Genomic DNA, 20,887 nt, shown 5'->3' with positions numbered 1-20,887 from the left:
TCTGCTAACTGAAGGTGCAGCTGCTGTATTTCCCAGCAAGACAAAAGAGTCCAAATTAATATTATTAATTCAGAGATGGAGAAAGATGTAATAAAGGCAGGGCAGGGGTGGAAGAAAACAGATTACCTTTCATAGTAAGGGCTGCTCAGTGGTTTTTGATAAACTGGATATTTAAAGCTGACTAGTTTCTGCTAACTGTAGTGAAGTTTTACAGTAGTGCACTATGTTGGACTAGTGCAGAGTAGCTGTATGTGTTCATAGTCAACATCAAGGTTAGCAGACATTTATATAAGTAACTATATATTGACTTTATACTGTCTATGGGCTGGAAATCTGTCGCGATAGCTTGTGTAATATCTTGTTGCATCTTACTGAGTTCAGTTACATAAATCCACAAAAAAGCACCAGAAGCACAGGTCAGCTGATTCCAGTCTATACACAAACTGTACTGCAAGTTACAATAGGAATAATTGTAAATTATTCTTAAGTCTTCTCTTCTGTGCCACTACAAATACTTTCAAAATCCAACTTTAATCTCTAAATATATTCATTTTACTGTTTACAGGCAAAGTCACTCATCTACAGTGTAGGCAAGAGCAAATAGAGCTTCTTATTTAAAAAACCCTTTATTCTCCTCTGCTTGTGCTCAACATAACAGATGTTCAAGGTGTGTAAATTCATTAGAATTAGAATTTAGGTTGAAATAGAGCTTGTATTCACTTGTATTAATACTTTTGTTTGTAATTAGATTAATATGGCAGGTGGAGGTTCAGTTAGCTTTGCACAAAAAATAGCTGCTAGAAATGTTCTCCAAAGAGCTGCTGGTAACTTTTATTCCTTAAGTAACTTTCACTTTCACTTGACTAGAGAAGTTGAATCAGTAGTGGATCTTTTACCAGAGTATTTTAAAATCAAGTATCTGTACTTCTATTTCAGTGCAGTATGTCTGTTCTTTTGCCACCTCTGCACACGTGCAATTTGGCTTTCTAATCTTCTCTGTTTTATTTTATTGAGCATGAAGGCAGCCTTGGATGGCACTGCTAAAGTGTTTCCTCATGCAGTGGTGCAGAATGGGTGTGTATGACACAGACAGAAAATTAAAAATATAAAATACTTCCAAGATATTCTACCATAGTACGTCAAGTAGAACCGCAGTGCTGCGCGACCTCAACACTGACATTCAATCAGCATTGGGGGCTGTTTGGGTGAGAGTGAGCCACCTGACTGTCAGTGCTAAAAGGGTTCAGGAAGTCCAAGGCTACTGATCAATAAATGTGAGCAAGCATACCAAAATGCATGCTGGCTACTTACACATAGTCACAAACACACTGACACTTTTCACACCTGTTCATTAGACCCCCTCGCTTTAAGAAAAAGCATTACACAGCAGGAAGAGCCCTCTGCATGCAATGTACACATCTACACATGCTCCTTATTGTTTATTTGCTACATTGGACTTATGATTGGGGTTACATTATCTCCCTGGGGCTTCTATGAAGCATTATAGCCATCCTCCTCTTCACGTTATTAAATGTTCCTGTCATTATTTCTGATGACTTCTCAGAGGCATTCGTCTGAAAATAGAACTGCCTTGTTCAGTGGCTGTCAGGCAAGAAACGTCTGGTGCTGGAAATGCTAGAAAAGAGATGGGTGAGAACATGTGTAGTGAAGAGAGGGAAAATCTGATCAACTGAACCAGTCCCTATGTTTGGCACTAATGATGAGCCTGGAGGAGAAGCCTCTTTCCATTCCCCAGATGTGTATAAGATGGTAGCAAGAGTGTTAAAGAGATGAAGAGAACATTGGCCCATTATGGTAACTGTCTCTGCTAAAATGTTAAAGCGATGCTTAGAAAAATTCACATTATTGTGATCAATTTCAGAGTTTCTCAGTCTTGATTATTTATATCTTTCAGACAGCAACTGTGTTTTTAGATTCCTGTTAAAATCAGAATTAACAGATGGGACCACGGCAGTGGAAAAAAACATGTTTAGTAACTCTTTATGTGACAAAAGTGCAGGGGCTATCTTTAACAGCTGCGCCACTGGTGAATTTAAGAAAACTCACATTAAGTTATGAGTGTTGTTTTTTTAGGCAGTCTCTTTTCGAGCACAGAGAAAAAGGATTCCTCTTAGTAAGAAACAATTGAAATATCAGATGTCAGTCGGTAAGGCTTTAAATTTCTGGGTGCAACAGCAAAGACAGTTTCTAAATGTTGTTTCAGAGAGTTTCGCAAGACAGTGTTGATTCACTGTACATTTAAATGATGATGATGTTTATGTTATATTACTGTGATGCTGTATTCCATAAAAAAATCTTAGTTAAATCTTCATTGATTAAAAGAAAAGACAGAATTGTTTTTCAATATGACAGCATAGAAAGTTGTTGTATTTAGCTGTATTTGGAAGTTGCATGTTGTGACATGAAGACTATAAATTGTATAGTGACTTCCCTGGGAAATGGGAAATCAGGCTAAAACTTAGGCAGAAAATAATAAGCACTTTATATTTTCATTTGTTTGAATTAGGCCAAAACTCTGATGTAGTCTTTAAAAAGCATCACTTTCAGTTGGGGACCAACTAAAATCTTCGGGTTTTTTTCCAAATTTAACAAGGTCTGGCTGCAAATAACTAACTTTCTTTGGGCCCAATTACTGTCTATTTATTGAACAAGGCATTGCTGATTGATGTGTGTTCACAGTGGGCGATCCATGATTCATAGCCATTTTTTCTTTGAATACCATCAGGCATAGTCCACATGTATGTTAATGAGTCATGGCTGTAATTAGCTCAATGAATAATTCATTTAGTTAACATTTAAAAATGTATGCCTGCATATGATACATGCATCAAGCCCACAGAAGAGGAGTGTGTCCTTATGCACCATTTGCCATTTGCCTTACAATAGAATGATTGCTGATTGTCAGAGCTTCAGCTTGATTTCCTTTTAAACGGAGCCAGGCAGAGCTGGCCGGCAATTTCCGAAAGAAATGGTAGAATTAACCTCTCAGTGTTTAATTTAATATAAATTCAACATTCCTCCTCTTATACAAAGTACTTAGCTATCATACTATTAGTTTCGTGTTTTAGTTTGTAAATATAAGCCTTAAAATATTTCTTTCCATTAATATCTATCTACAATATGGCTTCAATAGTTACCACTCTTTTATGTAATCTGTATGATTATTTTAGACCTTGATCGAATTCCTGTCACTTCATATTTTCACTTTGCATGCTGTGTCTGTTATGTGTAAGGGCATATTATTCATATAGTAGGAACATAGTGTAGCACTCTTTAGCCTTGAGCTGACTGGCAGGGGAGTCAGAGCACTGAATGCATCCTCGTCGCAGCATTACCCCCAGCTGTTTATATTACTGATGGCTATCATTCTACTTTTCACTCATCCTGCTTCTCCCGTCTTCCCAGGAGATGTTCACGAGTGACAATTCCTGAAGGGGGTTTGTGGAGTGATTCGATAGAATAGATCCTTTCTAACAATAATCTACACCGTGTCTCTGGAGACTTGCTCATAAACAAGAGTAGACATATGTGCACGCAGGAGAACACACAGCCACACAACCACAATTGCTCAGCTTCTACCCTGTGCAAGTGGAGGAACTGGCACCATTTCTGCCTCATCTCTCCCCTACTCTGCCCTTTGCTCCTCTCATTTTCCACCTGTCTCTGATCCTCTGCCTCTTTTACATTTCAATCCAGCGCCTGTTCGTCTTCGTGCTGACAGTGGAGTGAGCAGAGAGAGAGAGAGAGCAGGAAAGAGGGAGTTGTCCCCTTTGGGTAGCTAAGCGATTACCGTTAGAAAGATCCAGTCCCTTGCATCATACCTCTCACAACCTCCTCTGCTCTCACATTACTTTGTGGGAACTCTATTCTGCCTTCCTTACACGTCTCGCGCCTCCACTCTTCTTTCTTCCTCTTTCCTTATCGGTTTGTTCTTACTCCATTTATGACTCCACTTGTCTCTAATCCCTCCCACAAGTAAGCCAGTTAATTCATGTTTATGAGCTTCAACATATGTGTTGTAATTATTTCTCATGCATCTGAGGAGTACCCAAATATATATATTTGAAACAAGAGTTTTTAAAAACAAGCTTCCTCATTCAATTTGAAACAACTGGATACATACTGGGTGCATACGTATATGCATACTTGTATTTTCTGCCTATGCACATATGTTTATAAGAGTATATCCCAGCATGTATTAGCATATGCAGTAAGATGCTTCAGGAGCCATTTCTGCTTGCCTTATCTGTCTGAGTGGAGAGCTGGCTGCTCCAGCAGCAGAGCCAGAAACCACTGCCCACTGCTTAAGTGGAAAAGGACTAATCCCTCCTCTCAAAGCCCACTCTAGTAAACACCACTTCTCCAAAGCCACCCATGCACACCCAGCCTGTCCAGCCATGGTCCCCAGTAGTCTGTGTAGGTTATGTGGGGTGGATTTATGTAGGTGGGTGCGGGGATTTATTTCTGGTACCTGATCTCATATCAAATAATTACCAGTACAACATTTAGGAGGTTTTTGTTGTTGTTGTTTTGTTCTTATCAACACTTAAGACTTATTTGTCTTTCAGATGCTTTTTTAAGAACTGGTGTGCATAAGAACACTTTGGTGAATCAATATACCAAATTTCCTCATTCATTACACTCCATTTCCCTCATACAAAAATACATATTGTTATAGAAAGTGTAGACGTGGAAGAACTTTAAGAGACTGGACCCATTTAACTGCAGGAAAGGAGAACAAAACTGTTAGTGAAATCTTCCTAAATGGGTTTTCATTTGAACCCAGGAGGGGTCATTCTCAGATTTCAGTTGGTAAATGACCTCCTCCTAGTTTGATGTCTTCAGGGTATAATTTATTCTAATGAAAAAAGATTATATCTTGAATTAAAAAGTGCTCAGCTCTGACCAATATACCAGGATGAAGTCTGCTTGGAGACAATCAAAAGATCAACATTTCCTGCTGTAGCTTTTAATATAGTCCAATCTACAATATCTATTTTAATATACATGTCAATCCCTGTATCATAGTGGTGAATAGTTCACAAGTACCATCAACAGCTTGGCACAGCACTGTTCAAGGATGTATAATGATTTAATGTAAAGAATTTCTTTTTTTCCCCTCTTTTTTGACTTTATGCATATACATTGTTGTGCATCGCTAGAAGCGTTTGATTGCAGTTTCTGCAGTGTAAGTGAAGGCTTTTATCTGCTTACCTTGATGCAGTGAAACAAGGTATTTAACAGTAGAAGGTCAGATGCAAAATAGAGATTTGCCATATGGTGTGACGAGGCTTTGATGAGGAAATTCATCACTCACTGCTGTATCTGGCAGCCTTGTGATTTTTCACTGTAACACTTCCTTTGGCCATTTTGGATCCATTTTAAAGGTGGGTGGGAGGTTGAAGAGCCAGGGTTGCAGATTGAAATTCATTTAACTGAGCTTTGCATAGTACCCGTGTTCCACATGGGTGGTTGGTTTTTTACTCAATCAAGTCTGGTAAAAGTTGACCTACATCATCCATTACTCTGCAAGGTGGGAACAGTGTGTAATGTGGCATGCTTTTTCCATTATTTCAGGGAGCACTTGCTATCAGTTACAGTTATATTATCATAAAAAAACCTTAAAATGTGGCAGTCTTTTGATATCATACTATAGCCTTTAATGGGAAGAAGCTTCCTACAAAAAGGACACCCTGAATTATTTTTCTCCCTTTAGTCACCTTTTGCATGAAGTTGTAATTGCTTAACATTGAAAAGGATTGTTAGACGCTTACAAGTATTTTTTGCTAGTTGAACAATTTTAAGATATATAACTGAAAAACATGCACCTATAACCAAGATTCACTATCAAAACTCAGTTCCATGTAAGGTTAAGTGTTACATTCAACCATATTTTTTTTTCTGTATCAACAATTAGAACATTACAACAACTTAGAGATCTGACTGACATCTCACACACCCTGCGCAGTGACCTTCTGTGGTTGAATTAGGGTTAATCACAGTTCAAATCTGTTTAAATCCCTAAAGGAGTTGAGGAGACTGTGGATTGAAATTAGAGTAATTATTATGAAGTTGAGGCTGGCAAGAGAGCAGCCTGTATAGAGCAGAGTAGATCTGAATCAGCTGATTTAGGACAAAACAGGTCTAGTCTCTGTATGTCTGGGAGCTCATTAGCTTTGTCCCTGCACCTGCATGATGGCTGCACGCTCATGCTGCTCATCAATCTTTTAGAACATTTGCCTATGATGGCAAGGTGGCTCTGGTGCTGGGTCACTGCCAGATGAAGCAGATTCTGAGGGGGACCAAACAAGCACAGAAATGCTGCAGCGGCCGGCTGGGCTTGGTTGGTTTGCTCTGGTCTGGTGGATGGACACCAGAGGAGTTCAGCCTGTTTGTCTTTCTGCACAGCAACCAAATAGCCCAGCACAGCACAGCCAGTATTTGGCCACAGTCATTGCATGCATGTGTGTTGGTTGCTTCAGTAACAACAGGGAATGTAGAGATTGGAGAAGCACGCTGGTAAAGTGTGTTTCTCTCTGCCAGTGAAACCACACAGCTCTTTGATCCTGTTTTACTCATCTAACCCAACACACACAAACCATGAGACTATCTCAGGCTGTCTGTCAGCTGTCAGAGAATTCACTACGACTGCACGTTGCCTTTTCTTTTTCAAAGCCGGTCACCCCTCGAAAACAGGAATGTTATTTTCCATCAGAAATATGTTACAGGTGTAACCCTCCAATGTTACTGTCAGGAAAAACTAATGAGCATCAATTCTCATTCATCACTTTTTACTCCACAAAGACACACACTCACACAAACACCCACATCATCAAATCTTCAGCTCCACCAGCCGAGGACATACTCTACTACACAGCAGGAGCAGACAGTCTGTTGCTGATTCTGTTTGTTTCTCCTGTTTGATGGAGTTGAGCGTCCCTAGGGCACACTCAGAGTATTGTGGGCAGCCACAGAACATAAACGATCTGAGACTTTCTTTTTAGGACGTGTTCATCATCATCATCCTCAAAAAGATGTTTGGTTTCACAGAAGCAGTGTGTCGGCCTTACAAAGCACAACTCCACTTGTGTGAATGTATAGATTTTAGAAACAACACTACAACATTTAACTGAAAAGGCTTCTTCCATTATAATGTAAAATGCATCTCGATAATAAGGTTTTCTGCATCAATCTGGTGGTTTTTGCAAAGGTAAATGGAAATAGCAATCCAATGTGCTATTAAGCTTTTTGCATTTCAGAGTGGCTTCAATTAACCTTTTTAATGATTGCACTGGAAGACACACTGGAATCCATTGTTAATCCAATAATTATTGTCTGGCGGATGTACTTGACTTCGCCCTGCCAGCCAGCTAATTCACTTCAAGTGTTTATTTGCAGGAGTCAATAATTCTTCTGATTAGAATTGGATTTGCAGCTTAAAAAGGGAGAAATTTGTCAGGTTGTTTCCCTCACTCGTATTAAAATGCCCTTGGTTCAGGTCTATGTAATTTGTCTGTGTAAGTGCCTTTAAAGAATAAACATCAATGTAAATGTAGGGCTCAGTGAAATAAATTATTTTATGATAATTACTATGTTAAATGTGACTAAGCATGGCAAATTTTAGGTGCCAGACCCAAATAACTTTCTGCTTATAATCATAAGGATAATAATTGTCATTTACTTTAAGCTTTAAAAACAATTATGTAGCCAAGTATTAAATTGCTAACTCTAATGAAGTGCAACATCAGGAAGAAAGACAGAAGGAATTTATGGTTTTTGATGGCTAATAGTGGTTATTTCTCAGCAAATGTACATTTTTATATACAGCATTACATGTCCCTGAAGTCAGAAGGGTTTTTTAATAGGAGGTCAAGCTTCTGGTTAGAGCTCTCTGTGTATACATTGTTCTAAAACTCCACTAAAACACCAACATATTGACAACTCAATTCTATGCCGAAAACAACATTAGGGTTGCAAATAATATGTGTAATAACTGCCTTGAAAGGCAAAGCTAAAATTTGCTAAAAACTCAGAAAAACGACAACGACAACTTCACGGTTCTTGAATGAACTTTATTACTGAACTGATCACACAGCCAAGTGATGCACTCCAAACTACTATTATCTTTCTGCTGCACAGAAATGCTTTGCACCATCATGACAACACTTGCCATTATAAGAGGACCATTTTCTGGCAACTGCAGTGCAGCCAGGGAGACCACAACCTCAGTTATATTTGTGCTCTCAGTGCCTTTTAACAACAAGATTGGATCATTCTCTTTTGGTCATAAGAAATGATGTTTTGCTGTGTAGATATTAATGTAAAACTAGCATAAACTTGGTAAGAAAATCATTCCCTTTTTCTACATGCGCTTAGTAGCAACGGGCAGTCACTCATCTCTGCTCGCTTTCTCTCCAAGAGACCCATCTGCTGTTTCAAATCTGTTTATTGATAACTATTTGCTTCTCCTGTTTTGCTTTCATGCCCTAATTTTATCCCTGAACCATTTCGGCATTTCAATGACTCAAGCGCTGCTAAGTGTTTGGCTTAGCCGGGCATAATATAAAACATCCTGGTGTTGCCACAGTGAGTCTTGAAATGTGGGGAGCTAGTTAAAATATTAACTAGAAACTGCAGAGTGGAATTTAAAAGGAGAAACCTTCTTAAAGTGCTTCATTTATATCTCGTGTGAGCTGGGCCATGCTCCAACATAGAGAGAAGATGCTCAAGAAAATCCCCAATCAAGCAAAAAGAGAGCATTCAAAATGTTTTGTACAGTCATTTGCTGAGATATAAATTCGTCTTTCTTCCTGCACACTTTGTCCTGCAGAAATGACTAAGGAAGGCTCATGAACTAGTGGTAATTGCCATGGCAGAATGTGTCTTAGCCATAAAAAGTACAGCGCCTGCTCCATGTTATCACCAAAAACAAGCCCACGATGACTGATTTTTTTACCGCTCAGCTACAATCCAGCAAAAAGTTGCAGTCAGAATACGTTTTGAAAAAAGATACAAGGATGCAAATCACAATACAGAAGCAGAACAGGTTATTATGGATGACATTAAAGGTTGAAATTAACTATGATAAAACACAGTGAGAAAAACACTTTTTTTTAGCAAAGAGTGTAAAATGGCTTTAATGAGGTGAGACAATAAAAATTAATGCGAATGGGGGGAAGGTAGGGCAGGGGATAGGAAATTCCCCTAGTGAAGGGGAAAAGGTTTATATCAGGAATACAATCTAAAAAGTGTCTGCTTCAAAAACATGGTTTCCACTCCATTGCATGGCTAAGGAGGTCAATTTAAGGATGGAAACAAACCGCTGTGTTTAATGATTTGTCTTCCTAATCTGATGCAGATCATTAGGCAGAAGCCTCTGTACAACAAAAACAAGGCAAGGATAAGAACATCGCTAAATCTGTTCTCTTTAACAAAACAACACAATTCTATCTACGGCGCCTGCTACGTGGGTTTGACAGCTTGCTTGCATCCATATAATCGAGGGAATGGATCCAAGATATTTTTAAATTCAAGATGGTGATACCTGACTGTACAGACCTGAAAATGTGGAATTTATTGCCAGAATCTCCTTCTCTCTTTACTCTTTAGTTGCTGTTGTTTTTCACAGACTTTGGGAAATTGGTAAGAAAGTGTGGTAAGAAATGTGTGATGAACTGCTGATTGAATTTTCTTATTAACAGTGACTGATCAGGATGTGTATGTGGCAGCAGGTGGCAGCCTGTGAGGGAGAACCAGCCCAGCTGAAACGAAGCCTAACTGCTGGGAAGTCACCAGCAGGACAGACACATATGGAGAAATGCATGCTTTTCTGTAGAGTGGAATTTGTGTGTGTGTCTATGGACCTTGCTGGAGCCTGCCACATAGGTTCTGTTATAAATGAGCATGGCACGCTGGGGCAGCTGGAACATGCATGGGGCAGCTGGGTAATTTGGAGAGTTGTGTGGTGCGATTTGTTGGCCCAGCTGTGTTAGCTGAGGTGGGAAAAATGTTCCTGTCGCATGGAAGTGTGTGCTCATACATATATGACCACTGTGGCGCATGTATGCACATGCTTCTATAGGGATGAACTCACAAGAGGCAGCTTATCTCAAATCCCTGAACGAGACAGGGGAAATAAACAGGCCTGGAACCGAAATGACACTTCACTGAAATATTGATCATTCTCCACAGCAGAGGAAGCATGCGCATGCAGACACAAAGATAGATAGATGAAACAAAGTAATGCAGATATGAGGGAATAGGTTTCTCAGCGAAATCTCCTGGCTGTACACATCATGTTTTCTTTCCTATACTTTGAGCCCTACACTGATCATTTTTGAGAATGTCAATAGGTGGTGTATAATTTATTCTCAGAGCTGGCAGCTCATATGTGGACGGGCCCAATATGCAGTATGACTTTAAATAAATAAACAGATTGGCGAACCACAGACCTGTAAAGGGAAATGTAGCAGCTAGACTGGCTACTCCAAACAAATGAATTATTCACATTACTATCTCACAATGTCTGCCACCATGCACAGCTGCACCCTACACCTGTAGGTATCGACTGAAATGGAGGAGCGCCATTAATACGCAAGTCCTGTAACTTTTTCAAAAACTTTTTGAAAAAACGTCTTGTTTCATTTTGTCACTGGGAAGTCCTGCAGATGCAATTAGAAACCGAGTGGCTTTTAACAAATCAATTAGCACTATCTTCGAGTCATCCAGCTAACTGAAGAATGGGAGGGAGGGGCAGAGAAAACTAGAGGCGCTGGAAGGAGGTAGAGGATGTGTGGAAGGAGGCAAAAAGAAGAGCTTCTGTTTTTCTTTCTCGCTGCCTCACTCTAATTAGACAGGCCAGTGTGAGCAGAATCTCAATAGCAGGATGCACAGAGTAACAGATAAAGTGAGGAAGAAAGCACAGGGGATAGTATACTACTGTACTAAGCTGAGCCTATACATAAAGAAAACTGGAAGGGTGCATAGGCCCATGGGCTGCAAGATGGAAAAAAGATAAGATATAGTGCTGCCACATGATTCATGGTTGATGCAGTAAAGCAATAAAGAGGTGAAACATATTGACAAACCCTTTGCATTTCTTTATTTTATTTATTTATTAAATAAAATCCATTAAAAATAATCATCTCACATTACATCAGTTTAGCATTTAAGTGAAAAGTTGATCTCAGATCAATGGATGAATAATCAAAAGTAAATTAAAAAAACATCCAAAGACATAAGTATTCCCACCACCATATTTCCACAAAGGTTTCAAACACTATCTTTATCCATCCTTCACAGCAGAAGCCGTCCACTATTAAATGCTGGTGTAACTTTGATCACACAAGGTCTCATTTCTCTTCCTATAAAGCACCAAGTGACAGAGCTTCTGTTGAACACAGTCGTGTTTTTATTTATGTATTTATTTATTTTTTTGGCCAATTTTGGATCTTTGATGAAGTTGCATGTCTGTCTCTCAGTGAACATCTTTTGATGGTGTGGTTACTTTTGGTCTGGCTGATCATGCTTTGGAAAAAAACGGTGCAGTTATGGTCAAATGAGTCCAACGCACTGTCCTGCTTCAGTCTTGCTGTGATTTGACGCCGAGAAAGTCCCTCAAGCAGTTTAAAATAACAATCTGTCAGTATCAGTGCTACTCAATAAGCATTTTTTCTTTGCCATTGTGCACCTTTTACAGGAGAACAATGGCTACAGCCTGATTTACTTGAAGGGTTCTCTGATAAAAAAGACTGAATCGATCTGAGTCATTTGAACTCAGCTTCAGCTGGGAGATTACGACTCAAGGAAATCTGACCTTTTGTTCAAATGAGTGCACATGGTTTTGCATGCTCTCCCAGTGCCTGTGTGGGTTTTCTCTCGGTACTCTGGTTTCCTCCCACAGCTCAAACATGCATGTTCAATAACTGATTATTCTGAGTTACCCTTAGGATGCAAGTGTGAATGGCTGTCTTCCCATCTGTGTCAGTTGCCTTGCAGACTGGTGACCTTTCCAGTGTGTACCCCATCTCTCACCCACTGTCATCTTGGGCATGCTCCAACCCCTCTAGTCAAATGAGTGGTTAAGAAAATGAATGGAAAGATGACATATGACAGATGAATATGGTGACTATGACAAATTTGCTCAAATGTATTTGCTTAACAAGAAATCATGGCAAATGGTAAATATTTTTTCTTAAGTTTCTATGTCATAACTTCTGATTTGACATGTTTATCTCAGCATTTATTATTGACAAATGAGAAAAAAACATTTTCAAGGTATCGGTTCCCTCTCTACATGCTACTGAAAATAACTATATAGATATTAATATGAAAAGACATCTTCAAAGTTAGACTATCTATGAGATGTTAAAATCTTAAATCCTTAGACACCTGATCCCTTTGTAAATGTTTTTGTGATAATCCTGTCACTTTTTTCGGCAACTTGGCTGTAAATGATGCTGTCAACTGTGTCGACTTTCAGCATAACTTTGGAGTAAGTATGAAAAAGCATTTCTAGAGAATATTTGGGGAACAAATGGATTATGTGCCTCGAGCTAAACTTCATCGTCACAGGCCAGATTTGTCATTCTGCAGGATTTTAAAAGCCTTCCTCCAAGCTCTTAAAATGGATTTCCTTGATTTGTGTCACTATTTGGATACTGAAGACTGCCAATGAGTCAACAGAAGACGATTTTTCTTAGACGAGCTTTTCCAAAATGATAAATTTAAGTGAACTTGACTTATCAAAGCAATTTTAAAATCTGGGGTTATAATGTGAAATTCTCTATAAAATGTGAATTACTCGCAATGGGTGTGAAGTATGAAACTAAAGTGGTTCAACTTTTGTTTGTCACAACAAAGACAATTTCCCACTGATATACAGCTTAGTAAGATAAGTACTGAGATCTAAGGTGGCTTTATTAAATAATGAGCAGCTTTTCAAATGGAGCAGTCATACTGTGATGGAGAAAAGAATGAAAGTGAGATAATCTATCAACACATATAAGTGGTGATGACCCATTTCTTCTTGGCACCTGTTTTCAACACTTCAGCTAAAGCATGCATCATTATTAATAACATTTATCTTTCACTTCCTGAGTCTTTAGGTGCACACATACACAATAAAGAATTTGTAGCAAGGATATTACATCTAGGAGGTAGAGCGGGCCATCTATTGATTGGAAGGTTGGCGGTTCGATCCCTGGCTGCTTTCGTCTGCACGCCAAATATCTTTGTGGAAGATATTAACCCCAAGTCGAAATTCACTGAAGTGCAACTATTGGAGTCTGAATGTGTGTGAACTTGCGTAGAAAAAGGTAAGCGAGGCAAGTTGTATAAAGCGCTTTGGGTACTCAGGTAAAGTGGAAAAGTGCTATTTAAGAACCAGTCCACTTACATTCTCAATACTGCACAGTAATATTTTCTTTTGACCCTCATTTTTAACCTCCTAGGACCTGGCGTCCACATATATTGACATCACATTTTGGGTTATTTAGACGAAAATAGTCAATTTTGCTCTACAAGGGCCTGATATCCACTTATGAGGACATTATACTGCTACTGTTCTATCGAAATTTTAAACGAATATCCTCATATGTGGCTCTCAATTTTCTTAGAAACAAAAATCAGGTAAAAAAAATAAATCTGGTAATTCTTTGTTTTTACATTCATTAGGTCCCAAATATCAAAGAGAAATTAAAAGTGCATGCTGTGGAAGAGTTCAGGTCTTAGGAGTTTAATGCAGACGAGTGACATCACAAGAACAGTGATGAAAACGTTTTGCTTTTAGAATAAGAGAAGACTGTCCAGTTGTTTACGTATCAAACATTTACATTTAGACCTTTAAAATATTAAAATGATATACAACACCAGGTTACGTGTACTTTTAGTCTTATATTTCAGCCTTTTTTTAATGATCAGATTTAAGCCTATATATTTATCTGATATATTTGCTTGGTTGCCATGCTTACATGTGACAATGCAATGCAGTATAATGGCTGCTGAATCACTGTGAAGCCATATTTCAGCACAGCATTAAATAGACTTGGCTAATGGGTCTGGAATCACCCCCCACTCTGGAACAAAGATTCACCACTGTGGATAATCCATCTGATTCAAATTTTCTTCCTTCCTTTTTCACCCTTTTTTAAGAGTTTTAATTAAATTTTCTAATGATCAAGGCTCTATATGAAGGGGCAATTGGACAGTGAGAGGAATTGAAGTTCAGAAGAGCGAAACCTCTGCAATAAAGCGTATTCACTTAAAGTATATACTATGCCACCAGACAGTGCTATCTCACTATGTAGTTGCCAAATGACCTGACAGAAGAAGAACGATATAATTTACTGTGTGTGGTAGCGGCAATAATCCAGTTTAATATGAAACCTGGTGCAGATCACAAAGACGCAACACATGTTTTTTTAATGAGGGAGGCAATTATGCCGTGATTCGGAGGATCCGTGTGTATGAGATTGTTAATTTCAATTACGGGGCACATCAGTATCCACTTCAGCTCTCTTTCGTCTGTGGGGAAATCTCAGAACCCCCTCTATATTATGGATCATAACAGCGTTAAGTATAGTTAGGTGAGCTTGAAATCCTTATCATCAGCTCACTGTTTTACCTTTTAAAGGAAGATACACCAAAAATCTGCAAAAGACATTTGATTTTATCTTTAATTCCTATTTCTATATAAAGGAGCCAAAGAAGAGTTTAAATATAATGGTGTCTTGCTCCCCCAAAATAAGTGAAGGTCTCGTGGATAATTTACTAACTGTCATGGTTATGCAAAATCTCGACCCAAAATCCAGACTCCAGGACAGGATTTAATAAACAAACAAACAAGCAAAAAAACATCTGAAGGAAGCAGGGTTCAACAGTAATCCAAGCAGGTAATCCACGAGGCAAACACTTAGGCAGACAAACAGTATGATGCAAGAAAGAGCTAAGGAAAAGTGAGGGCTTACATACACACAAGGTAATCAGGGAAAGAGACAGCTGGGGGAAAAAAGGCACAGGTGAACAGAATCAATTAATGAGGGAGGCAGGGAGGGAAGCAAAACTGAACAAAATACACAAGACAAAAGACTATCAAAATAAGATAGGAAACGAACACTGAGACATGGCAAAGCAAACACAAAGAGAAAGCTAACTAAACATGGGAGATATCACAGAATCAGACTATGCAAGATCAGAATGAAAACATAATCTAGGCAAAGGTAATATCCAAACTGAAAACTCCAACAACGTCAAACAGAAAATATGAAACAGGAAACTGGGTCCATAACAGAAAATACTGTGTACAAAACCCAGTATCATGACCTGCAAGTTTTAAGTTAAAAACAACAACAACAGGAAAAGCCTAAAGGCAAAGTTCTAAGTCTACTGGTTTATCTACATTCTACCTCTTACATAAAGAGAGGATAAGATTCATCCTTAGGGAGAGAGTGAGGGCCGAGGTGAGAGCCACTTCTCCTTAGCCTTAAAAAAAGCACTAATTGAGGTAGTTTAGGAATCGAACCCTCTCATATGCCTCTGCTTCGGAGCACATGTATGACCCTGGGTTTTTAGATGTTGAGAGGTGCAACTGTAACTGTAAAGGGTTAAGTGCAATCTAAACATGTTTTGGTGTTTTTTCATTCGTTTCTCTGTTTGTTTGTGTTTGCAGATGATTTTATGGTTTATGTTGACTTTGATCTTCAGTGGATAGTGTTGCATTTTATGTCTGTCACCAGGAAAAAAAATGTTTTTTTGGCTACTTCGGCCATGTGAGAGGGAAAAACATGCCCTCAAAGTCTTACTCATGTGTGACAGTAAGAAGGATCATGGGATTAATGGGGGATGTGAGCTGCACTTATTGTAGGTGTTATGTCGGGATATAGCACTGAAAGAAAGTGAAGGCCACAGTTTAAAGCTTTGCTGTTGGATGGCACTGGTTGTGACTATGGTCATGCAATTTTAGCTGGATCAAAAAAGTGAAATAACAGTGCTGGGTTTTCCTCTGATTGCTTGGCCTTTTTTCTGAATGAAAAAATATATATGAGAGGACATAAAGAGAATAATATGCAGTATAGAAGTTGGTGGAGAAAGTAATGTTTAGTCTGCACAGCAGTGGCAGTGTAAGATTACTGGGCAGACTGGAGGGATTAATGGATGTCAGGATGGAAAAAAGCTAAATAAGCTGGAAACATTTGCAAAACCACTTCCACAATAGCTGCTGCAAGACTGAAAAACATCAGCAAAGGGGCTTTACAGTGGCAACAAATGGCTCAACTCCTTAATCTTTAGTGTAATGCCATTATTATTGGTGACATGGTGTCAGCTCAAAAGCCATGATATGGTGCATCACAGAGTCATTCTGCGTTCACATTACACAAATGGATGGGGAGAGAGTAGCGTGCTTGGAAAAAAGGAAAACAAAATTAATCTAACGAGCTTTTCCTTGTTAAGTACGTGCTCTGTCTCTAGCTGAATGACAATGACGAGGCATCCGCTTACCACGATACACATCCCATTGTGAATAAATGAATATGTGAGCACCCTGCAAAACAAAGCAAATGGAGGAATTAATTCAATGAAATGAAAAGCCTGCATTGCCAGATAAGCCATACGGCTCCACAGCTGAGGTATGAAATGTGACAGTGTATGATGAGTTGCATGGATATCATGGCTGGGCTACATACGAGAGTCTGTCCATTCAGTGGCCAGTGTAACAAACTTGCAGCACCAGTCAGAGATTTTTGCATCATTAATTCAGAGTCTTCTTGGCTCAGTGTTTTGGCTGCTCTCGCCGCATAGGGAAGGAAATGCCAGGAGAAATGGAGGTCAGAGAGCAACAGAATGAACTTTCACAAGAAAACTAAATTGATTTTGCAATATTTACACACATCCACATGTTTTTTCTACAGAGACTTTAAGGAAAAATCTAAATTCTGTTATACTGATCTGAGTGAACACATGTATTTCATGAATGCAAGTTGAGCACCATTTTTAAAAATTTGTCTAAGGCTGGGAATTTTAAAAAAAAGGGGTCTCTACTAAGAAACACTCCAACTACAGTGTGCAAGATCAGAGAGGGAATCCATACTAAGATCTAGATTTAGTCCAACCCGCAGTAGTGCATCAGGGCCAGCAGCTGCCCAGGGGGTGGGAGGCTGAACGTTCAGCTCCAGCAAGGCCACTCAGCTATCAGGATAGCTAAAACAGGCACAGCGCCTGGCATTGAGCTACAAAGAGCCGGGGCCTGCAGGGGAGTCCTGTTTGATGGGGAGACAATAAAGATGGATGGTCACCATGCCAACTACCTCTAAGTGAAAGTAAGGATGAATGGTGGAGGTGGGCAAACTAAAAAAGAAAAAGAAAAAAACAAGAGAAAGAACAAAGTGAAAAGCTTGGTAGTTACAAAGCTGCACTGAGGAGCTCTAAATGCTGCATTATTAGAATTGAAGAGTCCTTGATAAGAGCGAAAAGATTTTGCTCTTAGCAAATGAAACGTACCAACGCCACATATTTTATTTCCTTATATAACTACTCTGGACTGCTAATTAAGCCCTTAAAGTCATCCTGACTCTATGCTGGAGTCGGTTAAAACTGCGTCTGATAGGGAAGTGGGGCATCGCTCAGATTTGAAGTGATCTTTCCTCCACAGAGACAATGAGAAATGAAAACACAAACAATGCACTATGTGACTGGAAAAGCCCTGGCAACATCCCCACAACATGGGATTTCACCTGAATGAGCTAATATGATGACTGCGATTGTGGGAGTCCTTATCACTCAGTGTAAACAAAGCCAGATTTAGATTTGTGGAGTTTGAAGCAGCACGCATAACTGTTAGGAGGTTTTTATCAACTCCCATTTATTCACATAAGTTTTATATGACCAATGGTGAATTGACTGAATTTGTCTCTGGTGGCTATATATGGCTTCTTAAAAATTCATCCATCCATCCTCTTGAGAAATTAAAGGGAGAGTGAAGAAACCCATGTTCCAGCTGATCCTGCAGGAGGAATAGCACTGTCCCCTTTTCTTCAGTACTGTGGATTCCTCCGGTAGTTCAAAGACAAGCATGTCAGGTTAACTGGTGATCCTAAACTGTCTGTCTGTCGGTTGGGATACACTGCAGCTACTGCATGACCATAAATTGGATAAAAGGTTAAGAAAATGGATGACTAGATGGAAACATTTCTTTCCTGATAACAGTAGTCATGTCAAGAACACCAATTCCCCAACACAGGAAAACAACGTAAGCAAGGGGTCACTGAATGGTTTTACACTTTTACAGTCACCACATCCTAACCTAGTGAACAACCATGAACAAGTGTATTAGACAGTACTTTCTACCACCATCATCAAAAACCCAAATAAAGGAATATCTTTTGAAAAAGTGATGTTCCACGCCTTAGCTCCAACTCTAATTAAGAAACTTTAAATTGGTTTGGATTTAGTTTTTCATATTTCATCATTATGAACAGCACCAGCTAATGTGGACAACCTGCAAACCACAATTTGCTCAGAAGGACTCAGAGTCTTCAAAGTGATTTTTTTTAGCAGTTTAAAATTGATTGTGTTTGCGTGTGTGTGAGAGAGAGAACGACTTGCGATATTCACTGTACCATCATGACTTAATAATAGATTCCTCTTTTTTTAAAGAACTATAGAAAGGCAAATCCCAAATGGATATGAATGTGCAAGGACCCACATTAAAATACAGCTCGGAAAATATGTGTTATTTTTACACTTGTACAGTCAAAGAGAAAAAAAAGTCTGCATTATATGAGGGCAACACTTCAGATTAGCAGACTGAGAAAGAAAAAAGAAAAAATTGAATGTATTCCATCTATGGCTCTCTGTTCTTCCCTCTGAAGTGTTTCCAGAATGACGGGAAGGTACATGGAAAAGGTATTTAAGCATGACAGTAGAGCTGGAATTAGTTAAAGCTACAAAATACTGCTGTCAGAATCCTTTCTGCTCAGTCAAACAGCTTTAGCTGGGCCTGCAAGTGACCTTGGATATATATATATATACATAAATGTATGAACACATGGACACAATATATAAATATTTACATCCAGATATCCACGTGGTCCACTTGGGTTTGTATTATAGACCTCAGATCTCATTTTATTTTATTGTTCATGACGTAATTGTATACTGGAAAGTTGTGTTTACCTAAGCCAGAAAATAACTGGTTTATTTATCAAAGGTTTAAATATATCCTCAGATCACAGCTCCACAGAGGCTGATAATAAGTCTCGAGAGTGTCTCTCATTCTCAAATAGAGCTGTTTAACACTGAGATGCTGAAAAGGGATAGCAGATATTTTTGTACTTTATGCTTTTAAATAAATGAACCCAAACCTTTTTTTCTTGTTTCACCAGGCTGCTTTTTTGATACTGTTACTTACTCAGAGCGCATACCACACTCAAATCTGTTTATGGTTGTTTATCAATGTGGATAATGTATTTCCCTGGATTTGACAAGCAAGAAGAAATGTTGAATAAAAGTGTCGACCATGAGTGTAAAACCGGTACAGTTCAATTATAACATTTAGACAAAACCCCCTAACCCAGTACACACACACACACACACACACACACACACACACACACACACACACACACACACACCATCTGCTGCTTTGAAGAAAAGACTTCTTTTACTCAGGTTGTGAAAGCTTTTTATGTTGTTGTTGTTTTTGCCAGCAAAATTGAAAGTTGTAATGTAAGGAACATTATAATTCATTTGAAGCTGTGTTTCTGGCCACCAGATGAAACAAAGTATACTACTCACTCTGACTTTTATCTTTGGTTTGATCTCTGCTACTGCTGTTTTTGTAGTAGAAAGATGCAAACATCTAATGACCGCTTTGTTGTTATTTTGCAGAATTAGCTGGTTGCTGAGTTCGTTGAATTTACACCACGTTTAAATCTCAGGTTAACAGATAATCTCTCTCGAAGAAAAGTGTGCATATAATTTGGGGTGGCTGTGGCTCAGGAGACAGAGCAGGTCATCTGCAAATCAGAAGGTTGGGGGTTTGATGCCTGGATGTTCCATTCTGCATACCAAAGTATATTTGGGCAAGATACTGTACCCTGAGTTGCTCCCAGTGCTTTTATTGGAGTGTGAATGTTAGATACAAAGCACTTTCTGTGAATGGGTCATATTGTGTAAAGCTTTTTAAGTGCTCAAGTGGGGTAGAAAAGTGCAATTTAAGAATCAGTCCATTTAAAACTGCAAACTCTAATGCACCACAATTTGCCTACACTGACTCTCAACATACTTTTTTAAACTGCCATTTGCTCACCCAGAAAAAGTTCCCTCAGCATGCCCACCGTTCTCTGCACTGTCCTGCTAAATGTCATAAAGTTACACATAGGGACCCACCTGGGACCCACATGGCGCTATTAGTCACTGTGCCACTTTCAGGCAATAGTGGGTTCACTGCTTTCCTCAAAGGGTCATTAACAGTCTCTGCTATGGCAGAAAGCAATGTGTTTGATTCAATTCTTCCCCCTTTAGCTTGTCACGGTCATTAACCTTCTTTTTGTTAGTTCATCTCTCTAGCTGTGTGGCCACTTCATTTCTCATTTGGCAGCATGTGCAGCGATGTTGTATAATTTAATCATTTTGGATTTTAAAACACACAGTTTTGGTTGTTTCTAGGTCACATAAAACATTCATTGCTTTTTTTTATCCTTCTGTTTCTCATTAAGACTCACATTGCTTTTATCATTCAGCCAAAACAACGGAAAGCATTAATGGCTGGAGATGTGACAAAGTTTCCTTCGTCTTCTTTTCCCACTCTTTTTTATGCTGACGTCAGTGGTTTCTGTCCCTTATACCCATTCCATAACTATGTATCATT

Source organism: Pundamilia nyererei, unplaced genomic scaffold (genome assembly GCF_000239375.1).
Source record: "Pundamilia nyererei isolate P.nyererei 1_Seehausen unplaced genomic scaffold, PunNye1.0 scaffold00091, whole genome shotgun sequence".
Taxonomy (NCBI): Eukaryota; Metazoa; Chordata; class Actinopteri; order Cichliformes; family Cichlidae; genus Pundamilia; species Pundamilia nyererei.
The sequence above is the reverse complement of the archived record's forward strand: the minus strand, read 5'-3'. Positions refer to the sequence as shown.